Genomic DNA, 13,944 nt, shown 5'->3' on the forward strand with positions numbered 1-13,944 from the left:
ATTTACCATCTTTCCCACTTCCTCAAGCGTAATTTCACCAACATAATTTTCTTCCTTCCAATGAGCTTGGTTGTTCCCGACACCACAAGGACAATTTCTTTTTACATTGAGAAGATTTTCAAAATATTCCCTCCACCTGTCCAGTGATTCCCGGGGATCTAACACTGTTCATTTCCTTTTCCCCCCTATTTCCTAAGATTCTTTATTACTGTCCAGAAAGGTTTCTCTGCTGCTTGACCTAGCTTTTCCAGGTTATTACCAAAATCCTTCCACAACTTCTTTTTGGATTCAACAACTATTTGCTTGGCTCCGTTTCTTTCATCTACGTACAATTCCCTGCCCATATCAGTCCTTGTTTAGAGCCATTTCTGATAAGCCTTCTTTTTAAGTTTACGAGCTACTCTCACTTCATCATTCCACCAAGATGTTCGCTTTTTTTCCCATCTTTACACACAGTTGTTCCTAGACATTCCCGTGCTGTTTCTACTACAGCATCCCTGTATGCCACCCATTCTCTTTCTATATCCTGAATCTGCTTACTGTGCACTGTTCGGAACTTCTCACTAATCATATCCATACACTTCCGTCTAATGCCTCGTTCTGGAGAGTTTCTACCCTTATTCGTTTGTTAGTTGCTTTACGTCGCACCGACACAGATAGGTCTTATGGCGACAGTGGGACAGGAAAGGCCTAGGAATGGGAAGGAAGCAACCGTGGCCTTAATTAGGGTACAGCCCCAGCATTTGCCTGGTGTGAAAATGGAAAACCATCTTCAGGGCTGCCGACAGTGGGGTTCGAACCCACTATCTCCCGGATAGTGCAAGCTCACAGCTACGCGCTCCTAACTGCACGGAAAACTCACCTGGTCTTATTCGTTTGCAGACTGATTTCACTTTCTTTATCCTAGGCCTAGAGATACTTAGTTCACTACAGATCAGATAGCGGCCTATATCATCGAAAAATTCCCGGAAAACCTGTACATTCCTAACAGATTTCCTGAATTTGAAGTCGGTTAAGATATAGTACATTATGATCTGGTACCCCTATCCTCCCATGTGTAGTGGTGTATAGACTTATGCTTGAAGAATGTATTCGTGACTGCTAAACCTATACTAACACAAAAGTCCAACGAACGCTTGACATTCCTATTAGCTTCCACATCTTCCCTACATTTGCCAATCACCCTTTCATATATTTCAGTTCTATTTCCAACTCTTGCATTGAAATCACCCTTTAGCATTATCCCTGCTGTTGACCCTGACTACGATGTCATTCAATGCTTCATAAAACTTGTCAACTTCATCCTCATCTGCACTCTACATGGTAAATACACTGAGGCAATTCTCCTCTTAATTCCTCCAATTGCCAAATCTATCCACAGCATTCGCTCATTTACGTGCCCAACAGGAACTATGTTGCGTGCAATACTATTTCTGATAAACAGCCCTACCCCATACTCGGCCCTTCCCTTTTTAACACCTGTCAAGTACGCTGTATAATCTCCTCTCTCTTCCTTCTTATCTCCCCTTACCCGAATATCATTTACTTCTACCACATCCAGATGCATCCTCTTTGCTGACTCAGCCAGTTCTACTTTCTTTCTTCCATAAACCCCATTGATATTGAAGTTCCCCATCAAATTCCATTTTGTTCACCGAGTTTTTCCCAAGGAGTCCCTTGCCTGTCAAATGGGAGTGGGACTCCGTTACTCCCATAGGTCCGAGGCTTGCTTAAAATGAGAGTAAGGAAAGAGTAAAATTCAGGCCAGTGAGATGAAGTTCCTCAGGAGTATGGTAAGAAAGACAAATGAGAGACAGAGTAAGAAATGCTGAGGTAGGAAAAGAGATAGGGGTAGAAAAACTTACTGACAGGATGGAGAAGAATAAATTGACATGGTTTGGACATGTTATGAGGATGGAGGAGGGAAGGATACTAGAACAAGTGTTGGAGGTTAAGATAGAACGAATGAGGGCAAGAGGGAGGCCCAGAGCAAGATGGATGAGCTCTGTCAAGAACAGTATCAGGAAAAGAAGACTGGACTGGAATACAATTACTGAAGAGGAGTTGCGGAAGGTGAAGCAACGGGGGGGGGGGGGGGGAAGTACCATCAACGCCCCGACCTGGCAGGAGCTGGAGAAGGGGAAAAGAAAATGATGATTTCCAGCTATAACTTAATTAGGAATTGTGCAACAGCTACAACTAAAGATTTATACACGTTCCTTCATTCTTAAAAAATAAGTTCATTTTACTTTAATACAGAATAAAGGAGAAAGGAAATCTAGGTGTATGAATATTAAGAGCTCAGATGGAAAGCCACTTCTAGGGAAAGAAGACAAAGCAGAAAGATGGCAGGAACATATTCAACAGTTCACAGTCTAGCTTGAACAACCAAGGAGTGAAGTTGCGTGGTGCAGTGCGTGCCGTCAACATAGTCGGTTAGTCGATATTGAGCAGTACCGGGCTGCAATTGGGAAATGGCAGGTGAAGCAGAGGAAGGAGACCAAGAATGAACGGGTGTTAAGAAAAGAAGGAGTAAAAATGAGTGAAGCGGTGCTGGTAGTGAAAGTGATAGCGATGCTGCTGGTTATTGGGGGGGGGGGGGGGGGGGGAATTAAACCCAGGCCCAAATACCAGCAGAAAATTCAGCATGGAGGACTTGGCAACACTTAAGGTGGTAGTGAGTGAAGTAATACAGGAAAAGTGTCAATGGGATAAGATACAGGAAATAAAGGACATGATGGAGGAGCAGAGAAAGGAGATAGGGAACATGAAGAAATGGCTAGAAACGAAGACTGCGGAATCGAACAGGAGAGTGGGCAACAATGAGAAGGAAATAGAGTTATTAAGAGGAAAAGTGAAACATCTGGAAGAGGAGGTGATGACGATGAAGAGAGAAGCGGAGGGGTACAGGCAGGAGAGAATGAAGAAAGCCATATTTATATATGGTGAAGAAGGTGAGAGGGAAAGTAAGAATGATCTGTTATCCAAGGTGGTAGAGGTCATACAGCATAGGATGAAGATAAACTTCAGTGAAGTGGACATAGACGATGTGGAGAGAGTGGGGAAAACTAATGGATGGAGGCCAATTAGGGTAAAAATTTTTGTCAACCCTAATGGCAGAAATTGTGATAAAAACAGTAACAATTTACAGGGCCAGAAAGTAGGGGTGAAAAGAGACATGGGAAAGGGAGGAAGTGAAAATACGAAGATTCTGAACAGGCACCTGTGGAAAGCGAGACATCAGGGACTAAAGGCCCGAATAAGAGGTCAGAGGTTGGTGGTGACAAACGGAAGATGGGTTAGGGAGCACTCAGGGGCGAAACTGAAGGAGATGGACGAACATGTTAGTTCCGAGGGAGGAGAGATGACAAGGCAAGATGGAAGGAAGAAAGAAAGAAGTAACGAGGAGTGGAGCCGAGGAAGGAGAGATCAACTCAGGTGAGAATGGACAGTGCAGTGTGGATACAGAAGATCAGAACAGTGAAGGGGTGAGTGAGGGTGAGCAGCAAGAGATGGTGAGAGCAGAGTGCAGTGGTTTAGTGAGCACGAAAGGACATGAGAAGACTGATCGACAGGAGGGTAAAGCAGTTATCAGCAAAGGAAGGAGTTTAAAAGACCCTTGGGGTAAAGTATGTAAAGGAATGGAGGATACAGTGGGCTTGGAACGGAATAGGTTGGTAAAAAAAAGGAGGAATGGAGATAGGGAATGAGGGGGCGAGAACTACAAGGAGTATGATTAAAGGAGGAAACTTAGAAGGGAGGGAGGGGAAGTTATAACTATATTATAATAAATAATAATGCTATTTACTTTACGTCCCACTAACTACTTTTATGGTCTTCGGAGACGCCGAGGTGTCAGAATTTAGTCCTGCAGGAGTTCTTTTACGTGCCAGTAAATCTACCGACACGAGGCTGTCGTATTTGAGCACGTTCAAATACCATCGGACTGAGCCAGGATTGAACCTGCCAAGTTGGGGTTAGAAGGCCAGCGCCTTAACCGCCTGAGCCACTCAGCCCGGCTATAACTATATTGGAAAATAGGATGTGTGAATATTGAGGGACTAATAAACAAATTAGAAAATAATAAAGTTCGGGAAGTAATAGAAAGTTTCGATGTTGTAGCACTCTTGGAGATGTGGCTGGAAACAGGGAGGGAGATCTCATGGAAGGGGTTTGTGATTAAATATAAATATAGAAGAAAGGAGAGGACTAAGGGACGCGCACCAGGAGGGATGATAGTACTAATTAGGGAAGAAATTAGTGAACTGGTGGAGGATATAGAGACAGATATGAAAGAAACCATATGGTTGAGATTGAATATGAGAGGGGTAGAGGGAAGGGTGAAGAAAATAAATCTAGCATTCATATATTGCCATCCTAGTAGTTCAGTATATGCAAATAAGTATCTTTTTTAAGAGCTATTGGTGGATATTAGTATGATAAGAAAAGTTTGCAGGAGAAGAGGATAAGTTATTCGGAGAATGGAACACGAGAATAGGGGAACAGAGCCCAGTATATAGTAGGGAGGATGGAAGGTGTATGTTGAAAAGTAGAAGTAGCGAGGATAAAATTATGAACAGTTATGGGGAGAAGCTCCTAGAGACGTGTGCTGCAGGAAATTTGTATATTCAGAATGGATGGATTGAGGGTGACAGTATGGGGAAATTGACCTATGTTACCGAGAAGGGAGGTAGTGTGATAATGGTTTTAAGCTCGGAAGGAGTGTTGGAGGATATTGTAAGGATGGAAGTAGGAGATTCGATTGAATCACACCATTTTCCAGTGTGGGTTATGTTGAAAAGGGGGGAAGAGAAGCATTAAATGAAGGAACCTGAGACAAAGGATAAACAAGGGAGTGGATATAACAAGTATAAATGGTAGAGAAAGTGGGACGGGATTTGGATAGGGTAGCAAAAGAGGAATTACAATTTCTGAAATATGGTTGGGAAGGTGCGTTAGAGGAGAATAATACTTACAAAGCCTTGGAACTGCTGCTACATCCAATAAAGATGATAGCACAGAAGGTAGAATGTAGAAGGAGGAAAAAGAAAGAGGGTGAAGAATGGTTTAATAGAGAGTGTGAAGGAATGCGGAGGAGGGTGCTGGGTGCGTTAGGAGAGTATAGAAAGAAAGGTGGGATTGAAGAAACGAAGGTTTTCTGTAAGTTGAGGAAGGAGTATAAAAAGAAAATTTGTGAAGTAGAAAAGGCGTGGTTAGAGGAACAAACTGAAGCCATAAATAAAGATTGTGAGACTAACAGCATTGAAAAAGTATGGGAAAGGATTAATAGAATAATATTAAGGGTGGAAGGAGTATAGAGAGAATGAGCATTGAGGAAGTTCAGTGGGTGAGGTATTTTGGCGAATTACTCGGTGATAAGGGGTAAGAACGGTGGAGAGGGACGGGGGAAGAAGTAATTTGGAGGAATAGGAGTGGCAAATTATGAACTGGACAAGAAAATTACAAGGGAAGAAACCTTGAGAGTGATAAGAAGAATCAGGGGCAAGTCTGTGGGGGGATGTAATGGGTTAAATAACAAGTTTTGGAAAGAAATTAGCAAAAATATGACAATGATAGAGGGCATACGGTAGTTAAACTATTCAATAAGATCTGTGAGGGGGGAAGTACCCGAAGGAATGGGAAATAGGAATTGTATGTCCAATATATAAGGGAAAGGGTAGTAAGAACAGTTTGAACAATTATAGAGCAATATCTCTGTTAGACTTCTTAAGTAAAATTTACACGGGGGTGTTGGCGAACAGGTTAAGTGAATGGGCCGAAAGAAATCAAATATAGACAGATTACCAAGGGGGATTTAGAAAAAAGAAAAGAACAGTGGATAATATAATGATCATAAAGACAGTTTTAGAGAAGTACAGGAGCCTGTCTAGAAGTAAGGTATATGTGGCAGCAATAGATTTTGAAAAAAGCGTTTGATAGGGTGAATAGAGGCTCTATTGGAGAAATTGGGTAGGTTAGGGATTTCGGAAAAGATGATGAGGGCAGTGGAGGGAATATATAGGGTGGTCAGGTTTTGTGTAAAATTGGGAGTCGATAGATTGAGCAGACCCTTAGAGTCTAAGGTGGGTTTAAAGCAAGGGTGCAAATTATCGTCAATATTGTTTATTTTATTTATTAACGATATCTTGGATGGGCATGGGGATAGCAATTGGGCTGTGACGGTAATTAATGGATTGGAGGTACCAGGATTGATTTTTGCTGATGATGTGATATTGATAATTAACTTCAGGGGGGATGCAGAGAGCTTTAAATGCAGCGTCGCATTTCGTGAAGAAATGGGACTTGAGAATTAATGGGAATAAATCTAAAATGCTAGTAGCCCAGGTAAACAAAGGAAGAAGGGGGGACGGGAAATGGGTCCTGCAGCGAGAAAGGTTGGAACAAGTAAGGAAGTTGGAATATTTAGGAGTCATTATTAACAGTAAAGGAACTTGGAACAATCAGATTAGTAGGGCGAAAAGCAGAGGTTTGGCAGCACTAGCCTCAGTCAATAACTTGCTAGCTAAATATCCGGGTATCAGTTATAAAATCTTGAGGTTAGTGTTAAGATTGGTGATTTTCGGTAGGATATTGTATGGCGCGGAAGTATGGGGGTTGGATGAGAAAAGAGGTGAATTAAGACGAATTATTAGTAATTTTGGTAAGATAGTTTTGGGGCTGCCGCTGTGCACAGCTAATGCAGGGGCGGAATTAATGTGTGGGGAGGATTTGGAATCTGAGTGTGTGAAAAGAATAGATATTGGATGAATTTAAAAAGGCAGGAAGCGGGGAGGGTATTACAGGCCGCGTATGAACAACAACGGAAGAGTATGTATAAGGGAGGCTGCCTAGAAAAAATTAAGGGATATTTGGAGATGATATGTTTGGGGTACATGTGGGAAGAGGTGTGGACGAAGACAGCAGCTAGAGGGATGAAGGTGCTGTCAAAGAGAATTAAAGATATGTATAGGCAGAAATTATTGGCTGAAAGTAGAGTAAGAAGTTCTCTTAGTGTTTTTAATAAAGTAGAAGAACTAACGGGGATAAATATTAGATACATTGAGAGGTTAAACAGGAGAGGGTTGATATGGTGGATAATGAGGCTTCATAAAAATAAGTGATGGTTGAAAGGCAGAGATAAGTCGGTATGTACACTTTGTGGGGCAGAGAACAATGATTTTCACTTATTAAGCAATTGTGAAGAAACAAGTAAGATCAGAAATAGTCTATTGGGTGCCAAACATCGGAAAATGTTAGGAATAGGGGACGCGTGGAGTATTATAAGGTGGATTATTAAAGAATGGGAAGACAGGAAAATTGAACAGGTACTTATGTGTGATTAAAAATGCATGTGTGAGAAAAATGGAAGAAGGAGATTCATAGGGAGGTGGTGGTGAGTATAGCTTGGAAGGATAAGGGGGTATGTGTTTGGAATGGGGACAGGTGTTTATGATGTTTATGGGGGTCTTGTATAACAGTATCCGGTGGTTTGAGTTTGTTAGGTAATTTCAGCAGTAAGTGAAGTGCTGGTGATGTGTACATAGTGAAGGATGTAGAATTCGAGCCTGGAGGTGAAGTGGGACCGAGTGACAGCGATGCGCATTCAGATTGCGAAGCAATTAAGTAAATAATATGGTATGCCCGAAATGTAGAGGCCGTACCGATTGCGAGATTGCAAGTCAGTATGCGATTGTTGTCATTTGGTGTACTTTAAATCCAGGATAAGTAGGTTAAGAAACAAGGATTGCGAAGTAAGCAACTATGCATACTAGGACTGGAGTGGAATCTGTTGTAACATAATGTCAGCAGGTTTCTTTTTTTTTTTTTTTTTCAGAACTATCTGTTGTGACGGTCATATGGTGAATGCAAGGTCAGGGTAGGGCTAGATTAGTTGTTTTGTAGGTAGATTCTTGTTTATTATTATTATTATTATTATTATTATTATATTTAATAGGATTATTGCTTTGTGAATATGTATGTGGGCTGGAAGCCTGTTTTGTTCATTAATAAATACTGATACTGATTTTCAACAGTTGTATCAAGGTAAAGATGTAAATGATTTGGTTCTGGAACAAGAAGAGGCAGTTGATCCTGATGAAATGGGAGACCCAATTTTGAGGTCAGAGGACAGAGCAGCGAGTGACCTAAATAAGAACAAGGCACCTGGAATTGATGACATTCCCTCAGAATTACTGACTGCAAGGTTATTCCATTTAGTGTGTAAGATGTATGAGACAGGAGAAGTCCCATCCGATTTTCGGCAGAATTTTGTTATACCTATTCCCAAGAAAGCTGGTGCTGACAGGTGTGAAAACTACCGCACCATTAGCTTAGTATCTCATACCTGTAAAATTTTAACACGTATTATTTACAGAAGAAATGTGGGAACATGTGAAGCAATCCTGACTTACTTTACATCTGACCTTAGAGGATCGAATCAAGAAGGACAAGCCCACGTACATGGCATTCATAGATCTAGAAAAGGCATTCGATAATGTTGATTGGACCAAGCTATTTAAGATTCTGAAGTTGATTGGGATCAGATACCGAGAACGAAGAATTATCTACAATCTGTATAAAAATCAGTCTGCAGTGATAAGAATCAAGGGCTTTGAAAAAGAAGCAGCAATCCAGAAAGGAGTGGGGCAAGGCTGCAGTTTGTCCCCCCTCCTTTTCAATGTTTACATAGAACAGGCAGTAAAGGAAATCAAAGAGGAATTTGGAAAGGGAATCACAATCCAAGGAGAGGAAATCAAAACCTTGAGATTTGCGGATGATATTGTTATTTTATCTGAGACTGCAGAAGATCTCAAGAAGCTGCTGAATGGTATGGACGAAGTCTTGGGCAAGGAGTACAAGATGAAGATAAATAAGTCCAAAACAAAAGTAATGGAGTGCAGTCGAACGAAGGGATGCAGGAAATATTAGATTAGGAAATGAAGTCTTAAAGGAAGTAGATGAATATTGTTACTTGGGTAGTAAAATAACTAACAATGGCAGAAGTAAGGAGGACATAAAATGCAGACTAGCACATGCAAGGAAGAGCTTTCTTAAGAAAATAAATTTGCTCACTTCAAACATTGATACAGCAATTAGAAAGATGCTTTTGAAGACTTCCGTGTGGAGCGTGGCATTGTATGGAAGTGAAACATAGACGATAACTAGCTCAGAAAGAAAGAGAATAGAAGCTTTTGAAATGTGGTGTTACAGAAGAATGCTGAAGGCGAGATGGATAGATCGAATGACGAATGAAGAGATACTGAATCAAATTGGTGAGAGGAGATCGATTTGGCTAAATTTGAAAAGAAGAAGAGATAGAATGATAGGCCACATCTTAAGACACCCAGGACTTGTTCAGTTGGTTTTTGAAGGAAGTGTAGGTGGTAAGAACGGTAGGGGTAGACCAAGGTAAGAATATGACAAGCAGATTAGAGCAGATGTAGGATGCAATAGTTATGTAGAAATGAAAAGGTTAGCACAGGATAGGGTTGCATGGAGAGCTGCATAAAACCAGTCTATGGACTGATGACTCAAACAACAACAGAATAAAGCTATGAAAGATTTCTCTGTAAGTTAATTCACTACAAAAGACAGTTGCAGCAGGAACACTGTTCTTTTGTATAATGAAAGGATTAAAGATGATTTCAGCTGATACAGTGCTACTGCTGTTTGGATGTAATTGGTAGTATTTCAAATGCATCATCATCTTGGAGGTCAGTTCAAAAAATAAAACTTTGAAAAACTCTTTTGGGTGCTTACCTACAGACTTGGTAGACCCTTTCTCCTTTGAAGTACTCCCCTCCTCTATTAATGCAATGCCCCCAACACTGTTCCCACTTGTAGCAGCAGTCCTCTTAGGCAATTTGGAGGTCATGTGCAGTTCTGCCAGCAATTTCAACTTGATTTCTTCAGTTAATTGATATAGTCTTGGTAGGCCATGGCCCTTCGGGGCTGTTGTGCCATGGGGTTTGGTTTGGTTTAATTGAAAGAGTCATTCTTTCAGGCAGAATTTCAGTTAGGGGAATATAAAACAGTTCATCAAGGGAACAGAAAAAGTCTGCTGGACCTGGGTCAGGTGAGTAGATTGGATTCAAGAATCAAGTTGTGTGAGCTGGAGCAGACATGGTCAAGGCTCTGCACAGGTTTTTTCTCCATAAGTCTGGCCTTTTTTTCTCCTTACATTTTCCCTCAAATGCCTGCAGACTTTGAAAAAGTACCCTCAAATGGGAATTCACAGTCACATGACATTGACAGCATCATGAACTTATAACGTCTGTTGACTGTCCTTGAAACACTGGAACCACTACTTGTAACAGCGTATGACTAATGGACTGTTCACCATAAACTGTCTTCATAATTTGGTACGTCTCCACGAATACTTTCCCTGGTTTGAACCAGAAGCAAACGTTAATATGCTTCTCATAAAACTCAGACATCTAGGCAACCGCAAAAGGTTCACAAAATGCTTGTCAACTAACAGCTGCTGAGTAATAATTAATTGTTCCAGATGTGTGTCAAGTGGCTAGTTACTTAGGAAGGATACCACTATACAGCATCACTAGCTGGAAACCACTAACACACCAAATGTGTACATTTTCAAAGTTCTGTTATTTTTGGAACATATCTCCAGTATGCTAGATATTGACATACTATAAAAATTTCATGTGGCTATTTCTAGCCGAGTGCAGCCCTTGTAAGCCAGACCCTCCGATGAGGGTGGGAGACAGTGTTATGCGTGGTGTGCGAGTTGCAGGAATGTTGGGGACAGCACAAACGCCCAGCCCCCGGGCCACTGGAATTAACCAATGAAGGTTAAAATCCCCAACCCGGCTGGGAATCGAACCCGGGACCCCCTGAACCAAAGGCCAGTATGCTGACCATTCAGCCAACGAGTCAAGACATTGACATTACTACTATAAGGGGCAGTCAAATGAAAATGGAACACCCGCTACAACATGACTATGGAATGGTTGTATTCAAAAGTACCCAGTCTAGCCATAAAAACTGTTACAAACTTTTGACACACTGTACAACCGGTTTGGCAGGTAAAGAACTACCAATGTGCACACATTAACCTTGAACCATTGTTAACTTGTCTGTGAAAGAGGAATCATCTAGCTCCAGGTTTTCACCATGGAATGGGGTGACTATGAAAATCGTGTTGCAATAATAGCATTACATAAAGTTGGAAAATCTCCAAGTGACATTTTGAAGACGCTGCAAAAGCTGAAAATTTTTTTTTTCCTAGGGGCTTTACGTCGCGCCAACATAGATAGGTCTTATGGCGACGATGGGATAGGAAAGGCCTAGGAGTTGGAAGGAAGTGGCCGTGGCCTTAATTAAGGTACAGCCCCAGCATTTGCCTGGTGTGAAAATGGGAAACCACGGAAAACCATTTTCAGGGCTGCCGACAGTGGGATTCGAACTTACTATCTCCCGGATGCAAGCTCACAGTCGCGCGCCCTTAAGCGCACGGCCAACTCGCCCGGTAAGCTGAAAAATCAGTCTTAAGTTTGTGTACCGGACCATTGAGCGATTCACTGCAACCGGGACTGTAAAAGATCGTCCGAGGGAGGGTCTCCCACGCAGTGTCAGGGCTCCAGCAGAAAAAATAAGCAGTGTCGGCTTGTATTTGGAGAAATGCGGTGCGGAAGCAGGCTATCATGGCCCATGAAATGAACATTTCATAAAAGTCAAAGCTTCTGTCAGAGGACCGTGGACTATGGGCTTATACCCGTTGAACAGGACATTACCTTGACATCTCCTGCAGCGTTATGCACAAAATGGTCATCGAAACATCCTCTTCACTATGGAAAGGTATTCACTATTGAAGAATCTTTCAATGTGCAAAACTACAGGGTTTATGCATCATCATCATCATCATCATCATCATCATCATCATCATCATCTCGGGAAGCCAGTAAAAAGGTTCCGAAAGTTCAGAGGGCCCATCGTCCCTCCTCTGTGATGATGTGGTGGGGGGTGAGGTATTCTGGCACCACCCAGCTGCATTTCTGCGGAAAGGATGTTAAAACCAGCGCAAGAGTGTACGAAAGCACCGTTTTGGAGCCTATTGTGAAGAACTTAAGTGGCACATTGTTTCACAACCAACCCTGGACTTGCCAGCAGGATTCTGCTCCAGCCCACAAGGCTAGGTCAACTCAAGGGTGGCTTCAATGTCCCCGATTTCATTTCAACTGAAGATTGGCCCAGTAGCAGTCCGGACCTGAACCCTTTGGACTACTGACTGTGGTCAGTGCTTGAAGGCATCGTCTTCAAGAGACACCCCACCATTGGAAGTTTAAAGCGTTTCTTGTCAGCAGTGGCGGATTTCCCCCTGGATATCCTCCGTTCCGCCATAGACGAGTGACCACAAAGACTCAGAACCTGTATCAGTGCCACAGGTGACCATTTTGAAAAGTGATTGGTGATTTGTGTAAAGAATGCCTGTAAGAACAACATACTAACAGCAAATTAAAATACTTCTCAAAATATTTGCATTTTTCACTTTTTAAGTTCTAACAGTATTAATGGCCAGACTAGGTAATTACCACAAGTGTTCATACATTTTTCCCACTGGTAAATGAGATGTTCAATTCCAGTTTTGTAGAAAGAGGTAGGTTGCTGACAGATCCACAATCATACCCACTCTTGCAGTTCTTTATACGAATGAAACAGACGTCCTGTAAGGAGCATGTGGACGTGAAGCGAAGCCTTTGCCAGATTGGAAGTATGGGGGCGAGCATTATTATGCAAAGGGACAACTCTGTCCAACAGCATTCCACAGCAATTTGAATTTGTGGCACGTCAGATTTTCTACGAAGTGTCTTCGTAGCGCTGCGCATTGATTGTGGTTCCACGCTCAAGGACCTCAACAAGCAGAGGGCCCTGCAGTCAACTTGTGTGAACAGCTTTGGATTTATTTGGCGGGGGAGAACTGCGATGTTTCCACTGTTGGCTTTGCTGTTTGCTCTCGGGTTCAAGATGGTGGCACCACGTTTCGTCCGTGATGATACGGGACAGAAATGCTTCCTCTTCCTCGTGGTACTGCTGCAGTGACTCAGGTATGAGTCCATTCTGCAAATCTTTTGTCCCTCCACCAGTTGATATTGAACCAATACACAACAGACTCTGGCATCCAGAGCCACCAGAAAATGAACCACACCTTTCTGCCCTTCCTAGCTTGCCTCCATTTCTACAGCTGGAAAAACACACTAGACCAGTCCGCGCACCAACAAAGACAACCCAAAAACTGCGTGCACCTTTGAATTGTCACTATGCAGTTCTCCTACCACAGCGATGGCAGTATGGATATGTAACAACACTGTTGCCACCTTTCGTGTGGAATGTGTATTATGGCGGGTGTTCGGTTTTCATCTGACTGCTCGTGATAGAAAAAGATGAATATTTTCTAGGAATATCTTACCTTTCTAAAATGCATATTCCCAGCACAGTGAATTTCTTCCTTCTTAGATGTTTTACTTGCTTTTTGATGATTCTCTGAATGACTTTTTTGCTTATAATAGAATTAAATATCTTAAAAAATCCGTGTACATACATTGCCATAAAAGAGAAATGCTTTTATAATTACAGTAAAACCTCGTTAATTCGAAGTCGTTGGGACTAAAAAAATCGGACTTCGAATTACATGATTTCGAATTAACCGCCAATTTGCAATTCAGAAGTACCAACCCTTGCCGCGTTACAAAATATTCTGAGGCCCGTTACTGCATGCAGTTAACCTTGATTCACAGTTTATACCTTTCAAATGCCATGAAAAAGAACTGTTTCCAAAATGTATCCAAGAAGGTGCATTTACAGTATTCAAATAATGCACTCTGATATCTCACTGGCAAACATAACCTCACCCAACGAAAGAAAGAAAAAAAAAAAGCATGATTCAAAGACGAGGAGAAATCTATGCTGGCTCCCATGCAAGTGCTT

This window comes from Anabrus simplex, chromosome 2 (genome assembly GCF_040414725.1).
Source record: "Anabrus simplex isolate iqAnaSimp1 chromosome 2, ASM4041472v1, whole genome shotgun sequence".
Classification (NCBI taxonomy): domain Eukaryota; kingdom Metazoa; phylum Arthropoda; class Insecta; order Orthoptera; family Tettigoniidae; genus Anabrus; species Anabrus simplex.